The following is a 25,602-nucleotide window of genomic DNA, read 5'->3' as shown; positions in this document are numbered from 1 at the left end:
CTAGGTATCTTTTTAGACTTGAATAAATCATTTGACACAGTTAATCATCATATTCTTCTGGACAAATTGGAGTACTACGGATTTAGAGGTCACATTAACCTATTTCTTTTGAGCTACCTCACAGGTCGCAAACAGATGGTCACAATTAATGGCGTATCATCGGAGTACGAACAAGTAAATACTGGTGTACCCCAAGGGTCTGTATTACGGCCTATCTTATCCTCTCTATCCATTAACGATCTCCCCAACGCATTAAAGGCTCCGTTGTTTTACGTGGACGACACAAGTTTGTTCTATTCGGGTAAAAATTTGGACCAGATTAGTAGAACTATAGGAAATGATCTTCGTGAACTAGAACAGTGGTTATTTTACAATAAACTTACCATAAATACATCCAAAACCACGTACATTATATTTCAGACTCCTCAGGCCCAGATAGATGCGAACACTTTTTCTGTGACTTTATGCAATACCGTGATTCAACAATCATATCAAGTCAAGTACCTAACATGAGTCATACGACTGTCATGTTAAATGTAGGAACATATCACCCACTCAGGTAATGAGACTATTGTATGTCAGCTACATTCAAACTCACATCACATACTGTCTGGAAGGATGGTGTTGCAGATATAAGTCCTCTCTGACTGATCTTGTACGTTTACAAAAGCGGTATGTAAGAATCATGTTCGCCAAATATTCTTCTTCATCCATGATACTTTTTACGCAGTTAAACATCTTAACAATTGAACAACCGATAGCACAAAAATGGGCACGTCTCATGTACAGCATTGTCAGAAATAACGAACCTATACATGCTATGCTACCTATGATTGCTAAATCATCCCAATAGATCAACCCGTACACAAACCGAACACAATTTCAACCTCCCAGTAGTAAGGAATGTTTACGGTACTAGCATTATGCAGTACTTCGGTGTTCGAATATGGAATCAAATGCCGCTCCAGGTAAAAAGTAGTAAACAATTTTTGCGCCATGCCGCCAATACATTATTAGTGATCATTTCAGTGTGCAACAATATTGTATATGTTGTCATGGTTTCGTTGTTTCTAATCTGGTTTGTAACCTCTGGCTTACACTCCTGTAGGAGCTTTTGAAATATGTAAAATTATATATTTTGTGAATTTTCTTTTTTCAGTACATGATGGTAATCTTGTGTTTACAGTCTCATGCTTGTAAACAAACATTTTTCCTATTGTTCTTGTGACAGGCTTGTGAGAATATAACTTATTCCCGAGAATATCTGCCCAACTGCCTTTACCACACGTAACGAAAATTTGTTTCAAAATATACTTGTCTGAAAGTTATGGGATCAACGGTATGTCATGGTCTTTAGGACACAGAAGTACCTTCATCAATCTTCAGTCCCTAGAAATTGAATTTTCTGAACTCAACTCAGAAATTTGCCAAATCAGTGTCACATTTCTTGTTTCTTTCTTGCTAGGCACAGAAAGCACATTTTGGATTTGTCCCATTCCATCACACAATAAATTCCCTACAACAGTGGTAATAGCTGAAGAAAGAAAAAGAAACAAGAGAAAGCTGTCGTTTTGAGAGGCGCGAATTATCGGACGCGCTCAGTTACTCGTATAATAATGCGAGATGCGGCAGAAAAAAGCCAAGAGAGAAACGCCACTGTTATCTGGAAGAAAAATAAATTGGGATGTTCTCAGTCATGTGCGAGATGTAGTGTTTGTTCTACATGAACACGTTACGGTCTCCGCTTCCTTTGCTTCTTTGCGGGATTGTATTGAAAGAAATACAGTTCTTGATTCATTTATTCATTCCATTTATCAGTCATTTATTATTAATACCAAGAACATTTAAGCCGCCGACGCGCCGCTTCCCATTGCCTCTGCGCCAGGCGGGTTCTGGCTCCACCACGGTGCTGAGCCCCCCCCCCCCCCCCCCCCCCTCTGGATGCACTCGATCATCTTTGTAGCTCACTTGCACAATCCCACAAGTCGGAGTTGCCCCGCAATGGTAAGGGCTTGCCGTGCGCGCCGGCAGTCGAATTTACCTCCGCCACTAATCGTCGACGCTCCCGTAGCTCTCCCGATCGCTCGGTGCTGGGTCTTTTGGGGTTCCTCTCGAGAAGCGCTTTCTACTGATTGCCGTTTCCTTCGATTTTGATTATTTTATAGTTTCATATATGCCGACATTCTGGCAAAATTATGATGAGATTATGAAATTATGAAATTTTGGTTATTGTTGTCGAAGCCAATATCGCTTAAGGAGACCTCGATCGGCGTCCTAGCTTCACGAGTCCTTGACGAGTCGGCGTGCTAGCTAGAATCTTACACCTGACGAAATGCTGGCCAACAGTCCACTGCATGGAAACTTGTGTCGGTTAAAGGAATGCTTCTGTATTTTATATTTTGATTTTTATTGTTGTTGCTACATATAAGTTATCTGGATTTAACCGATTAGTTGCTATCGGTTTATTACTCACCAAGTTATCGCGTCATGAAACTCGGCAGACTTTCGTTGAATCGTAAATTTTGACCAGGTAGCAAACCGAACTTACAGACGTTTTCACATTAAACAAATTTAGAAACTGTCACAAGGAAACAAGAACAGGAGGTACGCAATTCCGCCTCCCCCCCCACCCTCCGCTTTTGGTGAATAATGTTCACAGAGAAATGAGAACGACCGACAATTTGGGCCTCTCGAAACGACAATTGGTTTAAGGTATTACCACTTTGGTGGGTAATGTATTTTGTGATAAGATAGGATAAATCCGACATGCGCTTCCTATTTCTGAAAATAAAATTGTAAACGTGGCATTGGCTTGGCGTTTGCTATTTCGGAGTTTCATTCCGAAAATTCAATTTCTATGAACTGAAAATCGATCAAAGTGCTCCCACGTAATTACAAAAGTTCGCGGAAGACAACGACTTTATTTTTAAGATGATGAATGGGGATTTCATCGCCCGGAGCGCGACACTCTACCCCATTGCTAATGGTGATGTGGGGAATGAAATAATGAGAATCATGATTAATCTGTGTCTGTCCTTTTAGCTCCCCGGCACTGAGGTTTTAACGCTTTTAATCATGATTCTGGAAAACCGACCAGGCCCAATTTGACCCTTTTTGAAATAATGAGCCCCTTCGGTTCGAAGTCCTATGGTGCGTAACCAGTCTTGGGTAAGTTACTTCTAAAAAATAACTGAGTTACAGTTATAGTTACTGTCTTTGTCAAGTAACTAGTTACAGTTACAGTGACTGAGAGAAAGTAACTTAGTTACATAACAGTTACTTTTTATAAGAATGGCCATGAGAGGATGATACAATTGTTAAAAACATACATTTATTTACATTTACTTAAGTGCAATAAAAGTATATTATTGCACTTAACCAGAAGCTGTATAAGTCAATAAAGCGGCTCTCCCACGGCGAAAAATACGACATGTGTACGCGTCCGAAGAGCGAAGGGCACAAGGCATAGGGCACATACCGATTAGATACAGAAGGAAGCAACGCACTGTTAGCGGGGAGTAGAGTACGGTAGGGTGAAAAAAAAAAAAGGTAACGACATTTATTCGAGTAACTAGTTACATTTTGCAGTTACATTCACGGAAATAGTAACTAGTTACAGTTAAAAGCTACTTTTCTGGAAATGTAACTAGTTACTGTAACTAGTTACCTCTAAAAGTAACTAGTTACAGTTACAAGTTAAAAGTAACTTAGTTACTACCCAAGACTGTGCGTAACAATGTCAAAAGAGCTTTGCGGGTATACTATTGGTGAGCTGGATTTTGCTAGGGACCTAGACGAACACCATAAAAGCCATAATCTTTAGGCACGTAGATTTTTACCAATGTTTTTGTGGCACTTAAGATGATATACCATGTTCACAAAACATAAGGAGCCAAGAAAGAAGGTAAAGAGAAAGTTTTGTCGGTTACAGAATAGGGGCTGAGGAACTGATCCCTTATATTAGCTCCTTGCGAGACGGGAAGGGTGCTTTCTCAATCACTTGGTTTTTTGCGCTTCTTAAGGGGCACATGTTCATTGCTGGTTTCGAGACAGTCTCGTCGTGTTTTCCTTTACGCCCCTTCCTTCTTGTTCCGTGGCTCCTCAAACTCAAGGAGGTGTCTTTCCTATTTGTACATAATGTGACGAATAGCAGCACACAGTCTTTTTTCGTGTTTCCTCTTGTTGGTACGTTAAGGATAGACGTATACCAACCGGCCCAGTTCCTGCTCTATTTCCCGTACGTGTCCCGCCAAACGAGGCATCAATGCTCTTGTTCACACAACTTGTGCTTTCACTGCATTATCTAGCTCAGCAGCTAAGAAAGCAGACTATGACAGGGTTGTGGAACACTTTTCGTGCAGCGTTCTCATTTAATCTATCATTCTTGTAGTGAACATTTTGAAGATAATTATTAGCTTTTCTCGTTAAAATTCCAGCAATCTTGTTCCGGACGCAGTGCTATACCGGTCCACTCGAACAGACTTCGATGAGCAATACGACTGTGTTTATGCTGCACCATCAATGTGGTCTAGACTTGGAGACGGGGACACACAGATGTCATTTGTAAGTTGCCCTCTTCAGAGTTCTGAAGTAAGTGATCACGAGGGACCTGAGTTGCTGCATTTCTTGTGCGTTAGTGTCAGTAATTGAAAGCACAGAGTTTACAGCTATGCTATGGGTTTGAAGCTGCACGCATGCCTGCATTACAGACAAAACAACTATTTGCAGGAAGGGGCGTTATTGCTGCGTAGTTTGAACACCTGGCCCTCCAGTGTCGTACAAATGATGTCTTTCTCTCCGGCGATGGCCCACGTCATGGAGTTTGGCGAATTCCAGTATGGTGACCCCTGTGGCCACTTTCTTTTAAAGCCAGCTAGTTTCGTAAGTAAACCAGTTTGTGGAGAAGCGTTTGAAAGGGTATTCCTAAAATACTTAATACCTTCAAAGAACTTGCACACCTACCGCACGTGTATCAGACCTACAAGCCGCCCACAGGTCATTAACACGATCGTTTTGGGCTGAGGTCCTCAAGGGCAAGGGTTGTTTTCACCGAAGTTTATCGTTCGGGCTCTTGCATCCGACTGCATCTGCTGTCCGACCGCCCAGCGCTTGTGATGTCGAGGATGTCCAGCAGAAGAAGAGAAAAAGTATCCTGACCTGCTTCCGCGATACTTTCCTTGTGAGAGTCTCAAAGACCGACTTTGCCGAAGAGAAGATGGAAAAACTGATAGGATGATGGGCAATTTCAAACATGCGTGGCGTTAACCTGTAGGATTCTTTATTTTTCGTTTCGATTGTCTGAATATCTATATACCCCGATATTCGACTAGAAGACGCTCCCATTTTGCACATACCACGCACATAATACACTGGAATTATAGATAAATGTGTACCAGGGCAAGCGTCATATAATCTTGAAGTAAAACAGACAGTGGTACGTATTGTTGCCGGTGACGTCACACAAATTTTCAAGGAGACTGTCCCCCTCCTCAGGACATTCTCTCTTACACGTTCTTCTAGCCCACGCGAGTGCTCACTGTGAAGCACAATTGTGTTCAGCATCACTGTCGCATCGCTATTGCATTTGTACGCATTGGTGGCGTTATGTAGGCTCTCCTCTTTTGGCGCACTCAACTAGGGAGTATGAGGCACTCGGAGCGACCACTAAACAGCGAAAAGCAACTTTGAAGCGCTACCCTGCTCGCTCGCTGATGCCACTTCCCGTTGTCTGCTGATGCAGTGCACAGACGGAGGACACGTTGGCTTAGTTTGAACCTATAGCAACGTTGGAAGAGATGACTATGGTTGTGAAGACTTCTTCTTGCAACAACGAACGAAAAGGAAAACACAAGAATGTGTAATACATATTATCGTAGGTACTGCTTATCATGAAGTTGACTGCATGACATCGAAGTGTCTGCATTAAAGCACTGTACTTCACGCGAATAATCGCCATTTTCTGTGTGGAAGTTGTCCATAAATAAGAAGGGATGGTAACAATTATAAAAATACTGACATACTTTACTGATATCAAAGCATTCGGTAACAAAGACCGTCCATACTTTCCTTCCGAGCCCAGGCTTCGAAGGTCGTCCTGCCGCCGCTTAACAAGAAGTGTGCCACAGAAAATCTCAAGCGCCCGTGCGTGCGCTTGTCGTCTGCTGCAAAGCCCCCATTTCAGAATGGGTGCGCTAGGAGTGGCGGCGGCTTGTGTCGCGTTTAGTGAGCAGTGCCTCATACGCTAGCGCTCGGGGCGCCTACTATGTGGCCCATGTCGTCTGCCTCGTTCTATGTACGGTAGCATGTGCGTTTGAAACAAATGTAAAGAATGAGCGCGTGTTCGCCCGAAAGAGAGGCCCCGTGGCAGCCCAGGCAAAAATCTGGAGTGATACCATTTCAAAGTGGTTTAATAGACAGGTCACACTTTGAATGTGGGACCATTTAGTGACTGGAACCAGTTTCCTGATGGTCCCACTTGAAGTGTCGTGGACAGCCTTCAAACCCTCTATTTCGGACATCACGTAGCCGGAGAACGCATGACGTCTCCGAAGCGGTAGCAGACGGTCCGGCCTGCGCGATGTTGCTCACCTCGGTCATGTGATCCCAGGTCCAATGAGGAACGTCCTCACCACTTGCGTCACATAGTGACGCGTGTGGTGGCGCTCATCACGTGCCTATCGTGAAGGCGAAGAAGGGTGTTTCGCGCACGGGAGGTTTAGGAAGCTATTGCAGGCGTCCCAATTTCGCTACGGTTGCACTAATTGTGGGAAAACTGTTTTCGGCCGCCTAACATTCCATACTGACCAAAAATAGAAACAAAGTTGTGGGCCTCTAGACCAGTGTTTCCCAAAGTGTGGTCCGCGGACCCGTGGGGGTCCGCGAGAGTGTCCGTGGGGGTCCGCGACCGTCTCTCACATTTCAGTGAGGATTTTCGTCCCCACGAACACGCGCTCGTACACGCTGCCCGATTTCCAAACACCCAGAACTTCCAAAATTGATACAAGCATGCTTCAACGGCTAGCTTCTAATTTCTGATACAAAAGTCCTGCAATGCACGTTTGTCAGCGTCATACACATACAAACAAGACGAAGAAACTAGACCGGAATCGTTTCTGAAGCTGTATCGAAAGCACGCAGCAGCTGACGAGGTTGCTGGTTATGCACTGGCTAGCATGGGAAATACAGTGCGTCATATCGTTTTGCTTCGAGTTCGAACTGACTGAGAGTGTTCCTGTGTTTAGCGCATTTTATATTTGGCAGCCTGCGGACCTCTTGCAGCGATGGTGGCACTACAGATGATATCTCGCACTGAACGCGGCGTTGGAAGTCAACTTCGCTTCTGTCTAGACAGTCACTTGACCATGTTTATGCCTGCACAAATGTAATTTCGTACTTTGTTATACCCTGTCGCGCATATTAAACGCGGTCTGCAATGCTGTGTTCCACAGCGCGTATCCCGGTATATTTGTGTGTGTGTGTGGGGGGGGGGGGGGGGGGTCCGTGAATTAGTTCTCATCGCTCCCGGGGGTCCGTCACCGCCAAAAGTTTGGGAAACGCTGCTCTAGACCGCTCCTTTAAATTCGCTCCCGAGAACACTCCTCGCATGATGAAGGTAAAATTTTGGTTCTAGACTCGGAAAAAGGCTTTCTTTCTGATGAAAACGAGAAAAAAATAATTTCATAGTCCCTCTAATTCTGCCCACAACGCGTCGTCGCTGCTTCCCCCAAACACACTGGAGCGGCACAACCCGATTTGCGTTCTTCAGAAGCATATTGTGGAACTTAACCTTCCAAACTTCAGGTTCTCACGAGAACAGCCTACTGCTGCGACGCAGTTCAATGGGAGCACTGGGCCTACAAATCTACTTAGGTGACATCGGACACTGGCGGGGGCCATTAAATAACCATAATTTAGTTAGGCGAAGACAGGCACGTCGCTTATACTAACACAGCCTCTAGGCCAGGCAATAATGGGTGTGAAATACACAGGGAAAGCACGACAACTTAACTCTTTCGGATACCGCAAAAGACAACAATAACAGAAGCCTCCAACTGTCCGCATGAAGTAATTGAGGGGATCGGGCCCCACCCAGACATGTACAAGATACTCAAAAATGTATTTAGGATAAGATAATAAATACTAACGTTAGAATGTAATTAAGATAGAGTATAAATACATGAAAATTACAGTAATTTAGATAGAGTACAAAAATCCTTCAATAAGTATTTGAAATACAGTTAAGATACTATTTATCCTTGAACGCAAAAAGTCACCGGTCACTGCGGCAAATCGTCGCTATGTGACATGAATCACCAAAACCCTGCGCACTAGCGCAAGCCGCCGTTGTGTGGCAGGAGTCATCTAAACACAAGTCCCAAAAAGATGACAAAGAGATACCACATAACTCCAATAAGTATATGTGACCCAGAACAAAGCAAAATTCTAGCAGGTCCCCGCTCGGCGAGGTCAGAATTCGGCGTCACCGCGTCAGGGTACACATAATAGGACCCTCACTGGCAGAGAATTAAGACACACGGGGCAGGATCTCTAAATGGAGACTTCCAAGAAGGGCCAATGTCCAGGTCAAGTCCGAGGGACTCAGGAAATTTCCACTGAACAAGTAAGATAATGTAAAGACGAGACACAGCAAGTTTGAGAGGGAGACCCAAAATATGTAATTAGAGTATTGAGTATAAAATACCATAAAATGTATTTTAAATAGAGTACAAATACACAAAACAAAAAGTATTGAGTAGAGTACCAAAATACCGCAAATTGTATTTAAAATACGGTATTTTAAATACAATACTCCAAATACGTACAAGTCTGGCCCCACCAAGCTACGCTGTCGTAGGTTTTTGCCTGTACCCCCTTCCAAACCCTTGGTAGAAATATAACTGATCATTATATGAGGAGCCAGCTAAGCAGGCTCATCCGACTGATAGTTAGATATAATAGATGAGGACCAGTCTCGTGGTGAAGCAGCCTTGCGGGGCGACGCCGCATGAGTGTGGTGGTGGTCAAGTTCGATATGTTCTTTTTTCTTTTTTGCTGCAAAAACAAAAGTGTTTCGAATACCTTTGTACAAGGAATGTTCAAGGAGCGTAGTACCAAATGAAACTGATCTCATATTTTTATCACAACTACCTCAGTGTGCAATTCACGGATGAATATGCCGTAAAAACAACCTGTCCGAAATTCATATTTTGTTTCTGCGTAGTCTTCCGAGTCTGTATACCTCAAAATATTTTAACACGTTCTGTGCCTACTAGAGAACACCGCTAACCATGACATGTAGCATTATTACATATACTAAGATAACATGCACTACATTACAACATATTACATATACTATTACATATACTAATATCTTAACCACTAAAATACCTTAACATAAACTAAAGTATACATGGCAGCTTGTCCATCATATCTGTACAAAGAAATCCTCTCCTTCAGCTTCTGAATGGACTCTCTGTCATCGCCATATGCATCCTTTGGCCACTGTTGATACCCCTCGTACACCATTCTCTGCGTTGGGTTAACAGCTGCACTTGCAAGCAATTCATGGCCATTATTTCCACTTCTAGCTTAGTTTCATGTAGGCGTCTGGCCTCTGACACACCCATGCCTCCAAGGAAGTAACCTACTCGAATCTGACATTAACGTCGTCCATCGTGTCCCAGTTTTTAACAAAGCGAATGAAAGAAAGAAGTTCGTTTTACGTAGAGAATGAAAAAAAAAACAAGAAAAGAAAAAGAAAGTGTTCCAACAGAAGGCGAAAAAGGCGGGCCTTTCTGCTAATGACCTGGGGTTAACCACCAGTGTCAGATGTCCTATCTACTTTAATGACCATCTTACCCCATAAGATAAAATAACCCATACCCGATAAAATACCCCATAAAATAAAAAAGTTATTTGCTAAAGCAAGAGATCCAGCAAAGTCACACGGTTGGAGGTTCGTTTGGACGGATCTGTGTCAGATCAAAGTGAGGTACTCAACCGATAGCCCTGTTATACGCGTGAAATGTGAATCGGATCTTGCTAAGATTGTACCTATGTGATTGGTCACTTTTGGTGTGTACAGTGTTGTCGCGCGCAATTAGACTTCTACCATGGATTTTTCTTTAATTCATTTCAACGCTAGAAGCCTGAGAAATAATTTTCATGACATAAATTCGTTTCTGGGTGCTGATATTCACAAGTATTATTTGATTGCTTTGAGCGAAACTTGGCTAAGGAGGGATGTGGTTTCCATATACAGGGTGGTCCACAAACCATGATAGGAATTCATAGTAAAAAACGTAGGCCCCGGAGAGACATGCTGTCAAGGGATTTTCTTCTGCCAATAACTTTTGGCACGTATTGGTAATATTTTGATTTCATTTCAGTTGACGGAAAGTTAATTTCTTGAATTGAACTCCGAAATTTTCCAACGCAACCTAACGTTTTCTTTGCGGAAATGGGTTCCCCGTGGTCATTTTACTCAGTATAGCACATAATCCCACTCGTAATGCAATGGCAATTGCAGAAATATATTCACCGAAAATCCGTGGAAATGAGCCCTTGGCTCCGCATCTTTTTTGACGGCTCGTAGTTTGAGCGCAAAGCACACAAGGGGGGGAAAGGCTTACAAGCCGTCGGGTGACCTCATTTTTGATAAGATAGCTCTGATTCCCGCACTCACCGCACGTGTTTGTTCCGTGGGTAAGGCTTGTAACCCTTTCCCCCTCGTGTGGCCTGTCAATGTAACCTCCTTTCTTCGCAGCTTTGCGCTCAAACTACGAGCCGTCAAAAAAGAGGCGGAGCCAATGGCTCATTTCCACGGATTTTCTGCGAATTTATTTCGGCAATTGCCATTGCATTACAACTAGGATTATGCGCTATACTGAGTAAAATGACCGCGGGGAACCCATTTCCGAAAAGAAAACGTTAGGTTGTCTCTCCAGGGCCTACGTTTTTACTAGAAATTTCTATCATGGTTGGTGGACCACACTGTATAAGTACCGAGATTATAACTCTGAATTTGTATGTCGTGACATTACAGGCGATGACGAACATAATAGTATCGATTTCATAGACGGGTTTTCGTGTGTGACCGTCCCTTTAATAGAACATGTTGAGAAGCTTACGGTTCGTCGAGCTGTTCACAAATTTTAACATCCAGCTTTATGTTTCGAATATATTTGACTTCCTGACGTAGCTAGAACTACAACTTGTGGGAGCCTATTCCCACTCTCGGGGCCAAAGCCCGTCCATTCGATCCCAGTGGAAGGCGAGGCACAAATGCAAACACAAGATATACTTAACAACCGCTGTTTTAATGACTTACATCTTTACAGTGTCTTTTCTTCTCCGCTTCACGTCCACACTGACCACCCAAACCCCTCGTCGTTCTCCTTTTTACCCCCAAGTCTCTCACTTCCTCGTCGTCCCCCAACGTCCAAACTTCTTCCTTTACTTCGCCCCACACTTCCCCCACCGCAAAACGTCGAACACAGTTTGACAACCGAAAACTTCTACAATGCAGTAATGCAGCAAGCCAAACAATTAGAATGTTTTCTCTAGAGGTCGTGTCATCGAACTCCAGGACCACGTCGTCCCCAGGGTTCGGTGGGGAGGAAGGCCTTAAGAGGTCGGGCCTGTGCCTCCTCAATGTCTCTAGCGCTGAGGCTACGTCCCCGCTGTTGGACTGTTGTTTAGCTCGGTGAAGTGGTCCCTGTCGATGCGTTCGACGGTGCAGCTCAGGGACTTGACACAGAGGACACAGAAGTCTCTTTTCCTCCGCAGTCAGCGGAATCGGGGGGTCATTGAGGTGTCGGTCTGTCAGCAACAGGCAAGGTTGAGGCACTTTCGCCGGGTCGTCGGTGCGGAGCGGGCGCGGTTGAGAGGTCCAGCGAGAGCGGGAGGCCCATGATACCGGTCTGTCTCCCGCTACGACGGTCCATGTAGCCACTGACCGGTGAGTTGGTGGCTCGGATCGGCTCGGTACCTGAGGCCGGGCGGTAGACGAACTAGATCCTGGAGAGCGTCCAGGCCCGCGACTACGCTTTCTTTGGGGAGGCATGGCCGCTGCGAGAAAGAATGGGGGACGACGGTGAGAAAGCAATTTCCGACCGCGAGAACCTGAGAAGGCTCTCCCCCAGAAGGTTATAGTTGAAGACTGCGAAACAGAAATCACACTAAGAAAGACCAAGTATTCAAGGGCACTAGGATTTAGCGACTAGGATAGTGTCAGCTACGTGCGCCGCCTGCGGGGACGCAAACTGTAGCGCCTGGAAGGACCGGGAACATCCTGGTCCAGGTCTAGAGGAGGAAGCTGACCATTTGCTTCTTTACTCTCGGGGTCTCGGAGGTGGTAAGTCTTCAGGTCCGAGATATGTACTGGCCCAGTTTCTTCGCCCGTGTCACAACGACGAAGCCTGTAAGTGAGGCCGGAGGAGCACGCACTTACCTCAAAGGGGCCATCCCACCTACCTGCGTATTCCGTTTAAGTTTTGCGTCGCTTATTTTTTTATAACCGAGATCATGGGGAGGTTTAGCAAACCGGTGATAGCGGGGTTCGCGTAGAACCGTATCAACCGGAACCAATCAGTGAATAAGGTTAGAGTCGTAGTACATCGTAAGCTATCGCCTTTGCGTACGTATGGGATAGCGTTGATGTTTCTGCACAGGCCCATAACAGAAAGAGAGAGCTTCGCCCAGTTTGCAGAACCACTAACGTTATCCATTACGTACGCAGAGGTGATAGCATACGATGTACTAAAACTCTCTATTCTGAGTTACGAACGGCTACAGCTGGTTCCTATAGGCACGTTAAGCTTAACAACGGTTTGCTAAGACTGCCTTTTACCCAAAAATCCGAAAAAAAGCGACGCGTGTAGAATGACATACAAAAATAATGATTGACTAATGTTAAGACACAGAACTTCACGACAACGACGACAGTATCACGATCACCTGGTACGTGAACGTCTGGAAATCCCCACACTTCGCAATGCGACCTTCACATACGTCCCACTTTACCGTCGTTCATGCAACAGCCAGGGTCACCAGATGCCAACCCACAAAAGCCAGGAGGCTATTTTCTCTATTTTTCTTTTTGTAGTTGGTTATTTTTCAGCTACTTTTCTCCTGGCTTTTGTGGGCTTACGGTTTGGCATTTGGTAACCATGGCTGAATCATGGCATACAGTAAACTGGGAAGTATGTGAAGGTTTTACCAGATTTTAAACCAGATTTTAAACCCAGGAGGAGAGTAGCACGAAAATAGCCAACTACAAAAAGAAGAAAAATAGCCAAAAACGCAAAATGACATTTCGTTGCGGAAAATGAACTCTATTGCTTTACTTACATCTTATTTCGCATTAGTTGCTTTACTGAGATGCAATATCGCTTTTAAAGTTCTCAAGGAATATATCTGAGGTCACCAAACCTGGGCGCAACATCTGCCAGCTCTCCGTATCCCGCACGTGACGTGTGGCGCTTGACATTTACCTTCTGTAGCGTGTTTTCGAGTGTGTCATGGGACATCCTGATCCTGAGCTCGTCTAACGAGGTACTCTACGGTATCAGGGAGGCCGCGGCGGTGCGAATGGCAGAAGACGCAAAGGAATGTGCAAGTAAAGTTACCAATGACAACAAGATTATGCACAGTTTATTGAGAATCTTGCTGTATCCTCTAAATGTCCAGCTAGCCTTTTTCAAGGTTACCAGAGAGCACTTTGAGGACCTTCTTTGGTCTTTCGTGAAAACGTGTCATTCCTATCTAGACTACGCTCTTGGCATCGAAGAATGTTGTACAAATAGGAAAAGTGAGGAAAAGTGAAAGTAACTGACGACTAGCTCCTCATGCGATCCTTAAAACAATGAAGTAGCCCAAAACTGGCCAAATAGCCATATTTCCCGACAACCATACCAGAAAGTAGCCTACATTAGCGGTTTATAGTCTAGGACCTTTAAGGCTCAATGAAATGATACCTACATCCCCATATAGCTGTTGCCGACACCTACATCAACAACCTGATATGAGATAACGCCAACAGCTAGATGCCGCTGTATCATTTCCTGGAGCCTGAGGGAGAACACACACACATACAAAACAGACAGGACGACACCAGGCTCGTCTGGCGTATTTTTATTAGTAGCTGTGTGTGCTTACCTTTAGGCTGAGGGGAATCATACTTACATTGAATATACAACAGCTGACCTGCACTCTAGTTCTCTGTTCAAGCTAGATGCCCTTTCAAGAAAACTACTTGCACCACGACTGTGACCCAATGTCCACTTTGTTGGAGGGGGGGGGGGGGGGGGGTGAGGAGAACCTTGATTCACACAAAGGGGGAGTCAACAGCACTAAGTGCTGGGCGTTTTAGAAGTAGTCCTGCTTATTATGGGAAAAAAGTAGTCCGGGAGAGTGACAACAACAACTTTATTGTGACAACAACCCTTTTTTCCGTCGACTACTTCGCCCTGTCCTCTCCTCTCTTCCTGTCCCACCGATTTGTCTCCACCGTCACCTGTTCGGGGAGAAGACATTCGCAAGGGGCGCATTGATGGTGTCGAACTCACTTTTTTTTTCGACACGAGGTAGTGTGTCTTTCACAAAAATTCGGCATATTTCTAACAGTAACTCAGACGCTCAAAGAATACAAAATATACTGATATTTTGCAATCTATTTAACGTGCCAAATAATAGAAAAACATCTGGTATAGTTTATTTTATTCCTTATATAATTATATAAAGAAGTAGTTGCGAACATATCTTTGTAAGGATACTTCTTGTAATCATGTAAACCACCATCTTGTAAACCACCATTTCAGTTGCTTAAAATTGAATCCACCATTTCGGGAAACTATAGATCCGTCTTTTTTTTTTTTTTTCAATTGCCAGCATGCTCTCCTGTTACTGACTTATATTCGCGGGCATTGCTCACGCAAAGTAGTTATCGTAATCGAAACTTGCTCCTATGGCATCTATTACAAATTTTGTGTTCCATGTGCTATTGCGAGAAAACGTCCTCAAAGCCGCTGTCGTTCAACCACTGCATACCCTCAGTCTGTTCCCTGCATATGCTAGACAACAGGATGTACCTTCAGCGGGAGAGCGGTGTAGTGACGCAACGCTATTTTTCGCGGTTAAGTAGCCTCTCGGTGTGTGTCATGCTCGGACAAGTGGACGCCCTGGACACCTTTGGAATGCCCTCTAAGTTTTGGACATAAGTAGCGTTGTTTCTTGGTGTAACAAGCATGGTATGGACTTAAACAATAAATGCAAACCAATGAATGTTACAAGAAAAATGAGTAAGAATCCGTTCTGTTATAAGTTGTGCTCTTCCAACCAAGAAATAGTTTCGGAGTACAAGTATCTAGGTGTTATTTTTAGAAATGACATCAGATGGATCTCACACGTAAACTATGTTTCAGCGAAAGCTATAAAAATGCTTCATTTCGTTTTCGCAACATAAGGCAGGATAATTTCGAGGCTAAACGCGATTCTTATATTACAGTGGTCAGGCCGATTTTAGATTATGCCCGTACAGTATGGGACCCTCACGGACTTACATTCATTCAAAAACTTGAAAGGGTTCAAAACTTTCCTGAATGATTGGTGTTCAACTGTATGGGTTCCCGATATAGTGACACTCTATTAAAAGCAACCTTATCATTGAGAAGAAGGCAACACGCGAAACGATCCAGAGGACCTGATCTTCCCTAAGAAAACTATCGCAAATTTTTCCGAAAATTGCTTATCAGTCCCTAATAGCGCAAAACGACATACCAAGAAACGTTTCTTCCTAGCTCTCAATCTGGCGGGTGCTAGACGCGAGCAAAGCTCGCAGCGCTGGCGAAAACCGTGCCGACGTGATCGGCAGCTGTGTCTCACAGAAAGCACCCGGAATTGCGCGGTTTTCTTTTGCGTATAGAGGAAGCCATGCTCCACACAGCGTCGCAAATACCGGTTGTCATGCTGTAGTCGGTGCTGGTATACACAGGCCGGAAGTTTCGCAATTTTCGCTCCTATTTCGCGTTTCTGTGTTTTTGTTCGATTGTTTTGTTTTGTAGATAATCAAACCATTAAATTTCAATGAATATTTTGTGTCTTCTAAGGTCTCATGGAATACTTCAACAGGAAAAATCGCAAGACACGTAACTTTCGTAGTCATTGCAGGAAAAATACGGGAAGTATGCGCTTTTCTAAACATTCACTACAATCGAGCGCAAAACACGCAATGAACAGGTCAGAAGAGACGTCGTTCTTTTTAGTAGAGGGTATTACGACTAATGTGACTCACGTTTCAAGCATTCGGAGGGGTTCTTGGATTCTTTCCATTTCCGATTTTGTCTAGTTGGTTTTCAATATGACAACCATCCGGAGCAAAGGAGCACGGATCCAGTTGAGCGCTGTGGAGTTCCAAATCACCAGTGTGAATATTAGGCACGTAAATACGTGTTCATTTGGTCAACGTTCCCTTTAACTGTCGGAATGCTGAACAATTCAGCAAAAATATTAACTACGAACAGTCTAAGAACCGCCTAAGAACCGCCACGAGGTTTTGCTCTCTGGCATATCGCACAAGTAAGTTTTCCTGCCACTGGTGTGACCTGCCAAGGCCGAGTCATGAAAGTAACGTATGAAAGACTTACGCAGCTTCCGTGGCACCACGACTCTGAATGGGGATGTACCGTCGTCGTCATCCGCCTGGGGCATGTACCTGAACAGGATGCCATCCTCGCCCAGCAGATAGGAGTCATGCCGTCCGTCAGACGTTCCGGTGTCTGCCGAGACCTGCTCAGCTAACCATTGAGACACCCGCTGACAAAGGCCGTCCGCTTTCTGAGCGTCTAGGAGCTCCTCTCTGCTCACGACCGTGCCCCAGGACGAGGATCCGTCCCGTGCCACTTGTGCTGCTGCCAGGAGTTGAGAAGGCGCCTCGGTGCCTACCTCTTCCCCCTCCGGTAGAGGCGCACGGGATAGTGCGTCCGCTACCACGTTCGTGAAGCCCCGCCTGTACTCCACGTTGAAGGAGTAGCCTTATAGCTTCAGGGCCCACCTGGCGAGACGTTCAGCTGGGTTGTGGAGCCGCTGCAGCCATGAGAGTGCCTGGTGGTCAGTCTGGACGGTGAAAGTGCTGCCATCCAGGTAGAGATCAAACTTCCTGAGAGCGAAGATGATCGCCAGGCACTCCTTTTCCGTGACGGAATAGTTCCGTTCTGCCGGATTCAGCGTGCGACTTGCAAAAGCCACTGGACAGAGAATAGCGTCATGCTCCTGCAAGAGAACTGCGCCAACACCATAATCGCTAGCATCTGTTTGCACAACAAACGGTTTATTTAGGTCGGGCAAATATAGCCTGGCCGTATTAGCGATTGCATGAGATAGAGCTCGGAAGGATTGTTTCTGCTGTTCTCCCCAATGCCAGCGTGTGTCTTTGCGCAACAACTGGTTAAGCGGCTGCGCTAACTGAGCACAATTAGGAATGAATTGTCGGTAAAAACCAACCATACCTAGAAAACGCTGCAAGGCTTTTACGTTACCGGGAACCGGAAACTCCATGATCGCCTTTAGCTTGTCATCGCTAGGACTGACGGTGCCTCCGTCCACCACGAGGCCGAGAAGGCTGATCCTAGGCGATGCCAGCTGTACCTTGCGGGGTTAATGGTTAGCCCCGCCTGTTTCATCCTTGCAAGGACGATTGACAGGTGTTCCAAGTGTTCCTGAAAATTTCTGGAAAACACTACGACATCATCCATGTACGCCATCGCGAAATTGTACTTCGCATCTCCTAATACGGTGTCCATCAACCGCTCGAAACTGGCTGGTGAGTTAGACAGACCGAAAGGCATCCGTACGAACTCGAACAGACCCCTATGACAGGTAAAGGCTGTCTTCGGGACATCCTCCGGGGCAACGTGGATCTGCAAGAACCCTCTGTTACAATCAAGCGTTGAAAACACCGCAGCGTTGCCCAGGGAATACATGATTGATTCGATGGACGGGAAGGGATAAGAGTGCCTTACAGTTACTGCGTTAAGTCGACGATAGTCGACGCATAACCTTGCCGTACCATCACGTTTCGGAGCCAGGACGACAGGAAACGCCCAAGGGCTCTGGGATCTCTGAACTGCACCGGTTTGGAGCATTTATTCTAGAGCAGCGTCTAACAAAGCACGCTTATGTACGCTCAAAGGTCTTGGATTACAACGCCAGGGCCTAGCGTTACCCGTGTCTATGCTATGCTGTAACAGAGACGTCTTACCGGGTTTTTCCGTAAAGATACCGTCGTACTGCCGCAATACTTGTTGAAGCTGACGGCGCTCCTCCTCAGGACCATGGAATGACGCCAAGACAGTCGGGAGTGCAGACGGTTCGGTGGAGACTGTTGCAGCTTGCTGTGCTGTGCAATCGTCCGCTGCCGTGGCGAAGGAGAAGAACCGTCGAACCGTGGTATACGTATCCTCCATTGGGCAGGTCCAGTGCCAACTTGTGCCGGATGATGAAATCCCTGCCCAGGATAACGGGCACTGCCACAGGAAGGTGAACGAAGCGCTGCTTTCGCCGTCTCCCATCGAAACGGAGCCAGAGCACAACTGCAGATTGTGCTGGAATGACGTCATTGGAAGCAAGACGAAGGGTGACCTCAGTAGTCTGCAGAACTACTTGTCTTTGCAGGCAGTGCTCGTAAACACAGTCGCCGATGAGAGAGAGTGTAGCTCCCGTATCGATAAGGGCGATGTAATTTCTGCCCAAAATGCGAACTGCGATATTTGATTCTCTGTCCTGAATGGCCATTCCGAACAGAGAGAGCAAAAGGAGCTAATGCGTCTCCTTTGGTTGTCTTGCTGCTTGCAGAGCCAGCTTTTGCATGATCAAGGCCGCTGCTAGCGACAGTTCGTTCGCTCTTTCGGCAGATAGCCGACGTCGTTAAGCTATCGTTCATGGACGTCGGCTGCGGCCGTTTCCCGTTGGCACATTACGGGTATTCGGCCCTCGGTGCGGACAGTCCCGACGGAAATGTTCGGGGCTGCCGCAATTCCAACAGCCGGCGGACCTTGGCGGCTGCGAGCGCGGCAGGCGCTGCCGTTCCCGCTGCCTGTCGGTAGTTTCGCCAGCTGTGTTGCCGGGTTGACCACTATAATTCGGCAGGACGGGTCTGTCATGGCTCGTTCCTGCAGGGATCGCCCTCTGTCCATGACGGAAGGGATCAATTGCTCGGCGGGATGGCTCTGCATAAGGATTGCGGTGGTGCTCATCCTGTCCCACTGCAGGTAGGCGTTCGACCGAGGCTGCTCCCTCTGACCACGCACAGCGTGGTTCTAACGCCCATTCAGGCGGCGGCGGGGGCCGATATTCGAGTTCGGCGAGGAGGTCGCCCTGTATGGTACGAGCCTCCTGCGCCAACGCTTCAAGACTATCAAAGCGATGGGTTCGAAGGTAGGGCCGGAAGCGGGGGTGGCACTGACGGATAGCCCGTGCTACTCGCTGCTGCTCTGTTGCAGTTGGTTCTGCTCTGCTGTACAGCTCTTGCAGGGCCCGAACGAATTCTGCCAACGTCTCCTCTGGATGCTGAGTACGTTTGTGCAGCTCCTCCAGGATACGATATTCGTAATCCGGGGGAAGGTATTCGTTTTTAAACCGCTGCTTGAAGTCCTGCAAGGACGTGAACCTCGACTGCAGTCGAAGTCAGCGGGCGGCGTCTCCTACCAAAGCAACCTGCAGGATGCGTAGGATCAAGACCTCATCTGAGATTCCCATACCAGCCTGATAGGCGGTAAGGTCATCCAAGAAGTCTGCGACTGACTTTCTATCGGTACACCCTGAGAAGGTAGGAATAGGGATTGTCAGTCGGACGGGCGCTTGTGCCTGCGGCGGCGAAACCAACCCGGCATCAAGGCGTCGCGTCATCAACGAGCACAGCTCTGCCATACGTGACAGAAGCTCTGCCGTTGCTGTGGTGTCTGACTGTGGCACTGCAGATACCGCAGTCGACGTACCTTGGGATGGAGGCACGGCAGGTGCCTTCTCATCGTCGGCCGGTCCTCTAGGCTCCGTAGGCGCCGGGGCGACGTGTACCGGCCGCTCCTCCGAGTGGGACCGTTGGGGTACCGGGGTCTTCGCTCCGCTCCGGAGGTTGTACCCGCGTGAAGGCGTACGGTCCATCAGCTGTATGGGCTCGAATACCGGACACAACTAGAATACTCAAACAAAACGAGCAGCAAAAGTGCTGCCCTGACAAAACCAGATACGCCGGAAAAATGAAAACACAAAATGATCCAAGCAGAACAATCCAGCGGTATCACAATGAACAAAAAATTTCAAACGTCAAAATAGAACAACAGCAGATCAAACGCGCTGCGTCTCCCACGTCATCGAACGAACGAGCTCGAACCCCACATCTGGGCGCCATTTGTGGGAGCCTATTCCCACTCTCGGGGGCAAAGCCCGTCCATTCGATCCCAGTGGAAGGCGAGGCACAAATGCAAACACAAGATATACTTAACCGCTGTTTTAATTACTTACATCTTTACAGTGTCTTTTCTTCTCCGCTTCACGTCCACACTGACCACCCAAACCCCTCGTCGTTCTCCTTTTTACCCCCAAGTCTCTCACTTCCTCGTCGTCCCCCAACGTCCAAACTTCTTCCTCTACTTCGCCCCACAAACTGAATGGCTCTTTTCATTTTGCATCGCTTTCAAAAGAAATGTTTTAATCAGTAATTACAGACTAACTTTACATATATATAAAAATCTTTTAGCGTGCTCCATTCAAAAATTAGTGCGGAAATCCCAGTCTTAGCAAAACCTGTAGCGCTCGATGGCACTCACAGGTGACGCCTACGCAATAGCAAACCACGCAATATGACCAGGTGGCAGCTTAGCTGACGACTACGAGTGCTTTCAGGGCTCGTATTACAGTATATATTACTGGTATTGTGATCACAGAGGAGCTCCTCATCGGAGTTTTTTTGCTCACACAGTGAGATAAAAGGCCAATCCCTTGGTACTTTGTTACTTGTTGAGAGGGTAGAGGCTTTTTTTTTTACCGCTTTTGCCCCATTCGTCCGAAAAATACCAGAGGGAGTAAAAAACAAGTGGTAAACATAGGTGATATCTCAACCAGGGTAGGTCAATAACCCTTCTTTTGCGTTCTTCGTGGGTATCGATGTGACCTTCTTGTCATTGTTGAAGATGAATAGAAAAAATCGGGGATTTTCCCGGATTCTGCAAGCACGGTCCTTGCTCAAGCTTTCAAGTTTAGACGATGAAGCAATGTTCCCGAACACGCATAACGCCGCTACGCGGTAGTTATTAAACATGTAATCACGTTACGTTACTCGTTATTTTTCTACCAAATGTAATGCGCTACCATATTTCATTACTCGAACGTAACGCGTTACTCCCCACCTATGGTTTGAAACGTCGGGGAGCGAGGACGAGTCTGCTCGGTCTTTGAAGAAACTCGTTCGACGCTTTCAAGATCGGAGTCTGAGTGTATTATATCTATGAATTATTCGTCCGCACGACGCATTTTCGTTCATCTTCGCTCTGATTCCCAGTGGTCCTGTTCACCGGCAGGCTGGACACAACAACTGCGGAACGGCGACAACGAAATTTGCGCTCCATGCACGAACGTTGATGCGTAAATTAGAGAAGCCTAGACTGCACTTTATACCTGGATTACACAAGCAAGTAGGCATATTTCTCAGGCAAGCTATTTCGTTTGTTGGATTTTTTTACATCGTTTCTCCTAGGTTACGTCCAGACGATGTCGTATATGGGTGAGTCAATCGTCTTCCGTGGTTGGTGTTACGTTCTGCGGAAGAAACGAAAGTTGGGGAAGAACAGCAATCCAAAGGTGTGGAAGAGATAAAGAAGCGTGACCACAGAGCAGCCGCAATGGTGAAGGAGAGATGCAGGGGTCAGCGTTCATCCATATACGTTGTGCCTCGTGTGTTCGGCGTTTGCTCATCATGACAATACACGCTCGCGATGGACAAGCATCACCCCTGAAAGAGATGTAATTTTCGAGTAAAGGTATTTGTTTGTGACATTTGTCGTACAGCATAGCTTCCTGGGGCTGTTAATATATCGTAGAGGAGCGGAACCACCCCGACGGGTAGGCCTAAATATGCGTTGCATGTACCGCATGTGAGGACACGTGTACCTCTCAAATTTAAGTGGTACATTTTTTTTTAAAATGTACCTCTTGGCCAAGCGGTACTTAACCGTTACATATGCGTTACCTGGTTTAGAGTGTACCATCGGTGCTAAAACATGATCCATTACTTGTACTTCTTAAACTTCTGAAACATATTTCATTAAAAAAACGGGGAATTTCTTATTGCACTCCTACCCACTATCAACGAACGAAATAAGTCGGAAACGGTGGACGAAGTCTAGGTTAAATAACCCCTCCATGAAAATACCCGTTTCTAAACATAAAGGGTGTTTGCTCTAACGTGTCCAGAAATTATATTTAAAGCGAGCGGTAAAAGAAAAGCAAATGGTACTTTTCTGCTACTTGAGTAGGAAGCAGACACTGCTTCACTAGTAGCACCTGTTTCTTAGTCAAGTAAGCTGAAAAGTAGCGTTCATTTCCCTTTTATCGCCCGCTTTAAATAAAATTTCTGGACACGTTTGAGCAAACACCCTGTATAGTCTACTAATGTGAAATTCGCTATGCATATGCGTATCTAGTACCACGGTCCCTCGCTATTGAGTGACCGTGCTAATATCTACACGGGGTTCCAGTTAAAACCCGGCCTAAATAATTCGGGAACGGGTGCACCAGTCGAAGAACTTACAAGTATTTGTCCGATACTTCCCCCAGGCTGCGCACATTGTGAATGAGTGGGAGGGACTCATTACTTAAATAAAAATTTAAATGAGTTTCGTGAAAAAAAAACATAACTTTTAAAACAGGGCGCCGTCAGCTATAAAACGGGTACTACCCCTCTTGGGACCTCCAGTGGATACCTTTTACAGAAAAATCTACCACCGGAGCGGGACATTTGTTGCAGTAATTAATTGGTTTCGATTTACATATTTTTGTCGCGGCTTGTCGTGACCAAGTGCAAAAAGACGTAATTCATTGGTGTAATTCCTTCGTGTAAGGACGTAATTAATTGGTGGATAAGGGACCGAAAGAGCGTCATTTTGCGCTTCACCGCGACCGGCCACCGGCGACCGGCAGAGTTATCCTCTAAAATGTGTCCACTGAAGGGCCCAAAAGAGGTGGGACTCATTTTAATGCTCACAGCGCCCTGCTTTAGAAGTTACCACAGAAGAACCACCACAGTGCTAGAAACCACGGTGTTATTTTATTTGTCGTGCAGAACGGTGATTTGGTATATTCCTAGCAATTTTTGTGGCAGCTCACAGGAATCTCCCTTTCCTTATTTCTATAAACTGCAAATATACACTGAGATCGTGATTGCAGAGAGCCATTCAGTTGCACAAATGCAGTCACCTTAGACGTGAAATGAATGCTGTGCATATGCCGTACTTGTTTCTTTTTTTTTTTACAGAAATGTGATCCGGAGAATGTAGTTCGCAACGCTTCCTGGAGGACGTCACCAGACGGAATGGACGTCTACCGCGTAGCGTTGGAAGACGAAGATAACCAGACGTTCGTTGCATATGATACTCCAGAGTCTATGAAGAGAAAGGTTGGCATCTTCCTTAGATGTCTTTGGCAGTTCTTGTGTTGGCGTGGCAGCAGGTGCCATGTTCAGGGTGTCTACTTGAGGGAGTTGCCTCAGGCTCGCCAATGGGCAATGCTGCCAAATCACCTGAAGGAGTTCAATGAAATTCTAAGCTACTTTTCGCTATGTTAGTAAACAAAAACAATGAAGTATCAGTACATAATAGCCACGCACTATGGACTGCATATGACGGCGGTCATGAGAGAACCCAGTAAACCACACATATACCAGCGACGCCCGTACAATATCCTGAAAAAGATAATTCGATATCCCAGGGATTATTGCAGAGAGCACGTAGACATGGCATGCATCTCCAGGACACTTGATTTGTCCCGAGTTCTTCCACGTTTCAGGAACATCGCACGGATCTCACCAGAGGATATTTGGACATTCCCAGGACCTGGTTAAATCCCTGAGCCTGAGTCAGGGCTTAATGTGCTTTACGGAATGAGCATAATTGAAGGAATTGTGACAGGTCATCCTAGGTTATCCCACATAAACATAAAAACGGTTCTTTCCACCGATGTGAACCTTCATTGAAAGTTTAAAGGAGCATGGAAGTGATAATTAACATGACTCGAGATCCTGCTTCATTTGTGCAGCTGTCCACAGGGAGTCACCATGCAAAATATTTCCTATCTGCGGCGTATTGTCACTGCGCAATAAAATTTACAAAAGACTGTCGGAGAACGGCAGTCGCGGGCGAGAGACACGAGCCCCGCGTGAGGTACAAGCTGTTCGGTTCCTTTTTTCTTTGTCTTTTCATCTCGGCTCACACGCCGCTTACACATGTTTCAGCTGTGCCGTTGGACGTCACTGGTCACGTGCCGTAGCTCGTGATACGTCACGCCGTCTTCGGCTTCGCTTCGGCGCTCTTCGGATGTGGAGAGGGTTCTTTAAAGGTGTGCGGAACAGAGCCTTGCGCGTGCTGTCTGGGTTATCTGCACTCATCGTTCTTTCGCAGCAGCTCATTTTATTTGTTGTAGAAGACGTTACAGCGAAAAACTAAAAATATTTTGAGGGTCACTTCCATGCTGCTTTAACAACGGTGAGAGTGATAGAAGCGGAGAAAATGGGCACCGTGGATACCGAAACTCATGCGGCTCTGACATCACTGACCTCACCGCCGCCAGTGAGGCAGCGGGCGAGAAATCACGTGCTTACGGCTGCCAATGGGAGTGGGCGCACCTATGAGGTGTGTGACGTCTGCGCTTTGCTCGGAAGTGTACTCGAGGGGTTGTATCTAGCTAAGTACGACCCGTAGAAGAATGATTCTTTTTTGTCTGTATTCTGGCGTGCAGTTCAATGCCTTCATGATGCAATAAACTATATCTCTGAAGGTGTCTCAACCCCTTTAAGTATCGTACCTCTCATTTGGGCAATAAGGTACCCAGGGCAAAAACCGCTTGGGCATGTCACAATATGTTAGAAAAAACCTTGCCAAGAACAGTACCACAAACTATACAGCCCGTCGAATAAGACACGGTCAACGAATGCTGACCACGTTAACAAAGGTGCTCTCGCCCTAGAAGAGCAGGCTCCTGGGAGACTTAGAATAAATGGACAGATCATATGTAGCAGCCGACAGACTCGCTGTATTATTTCTCGAAAACCGACTTCGTGGCCCCACATCTTAGACACACCTCGTACTAGACCGATCACATGAACCCGCGAAGGTGTAAGGTTGTTTTCGTCGAACTCGCGGGGTGGCCTGGCATGCGTGGTCTAGCTCCCGGACGCGGTGTGACCTGCCGCTCGGTTTGCGCGTTCCGAAGGGACAGTCTAGACTAGGGTTCCAAAGGAAGCGGACGTTACAATAAACGCGGCTCATAATGTAAAAAAATTGTCCTTGTTCTGTGACTTCAAATTCTCTATCCTACAACTGGTAACCCTGTACACTT

At 46.1% G+C, this 25,602-nt stretch overlaps 2 long non-coding RNA genes across 2 annotated transcripts in view; one reads left to right on the top strand and one right to left on the bottom strand.

Annotated features, from left to right (window-relative positions):
- The window catches only part of LOC135392900 (uncharacterized), a 31,854-nt gene that overhangs the window by 885 nt on the left and 5,367 nt on the right, over positions 1-25,602 (top strand). The window contains exon 2 of the long non-coding RNA XR_010422292.1: positions 4,437-4,563. This is a non-coding gene — a long non-coding RNA (uncharacterized LOC135392900). The remainder of the gene's footprint in view (positions 1-4,436; positions 4,564-25,602) is intronic.
- Positions 14,445-20,605, bottom strand: LOC135392898 (uncharacterized). The gene is made up of 3 exons (XR_010422290.1): positions 16,644-20,605; positions 16,292-16,400; positions 14,445-14,515 (listed from the first exon to the last, which is right to left on the bottom strand). It is a non-coding gene; the product is annotated as an uncharacterized LOC135392898 (long non-coding RNA).

This window comes from Ornithodoros turicata, chromosome 4, assembly GCF_037126465.1.
Source record: "Ornithodoros turicata isolate Travis chromosome 4, ASM3712646v1, whole genome shotgun sequence".
Taxonomy (NCBI): Eukaryota; Metazoa; Arthropoda; class Arachnida; order Ixodida; family Argasidae; genus Ornithodoros; species Ornithodoros turicata.
Note: the sequence above shows the minus strand (reverse complement) of the source record. Positions and strands in the feature narration are given on the sequence as shown.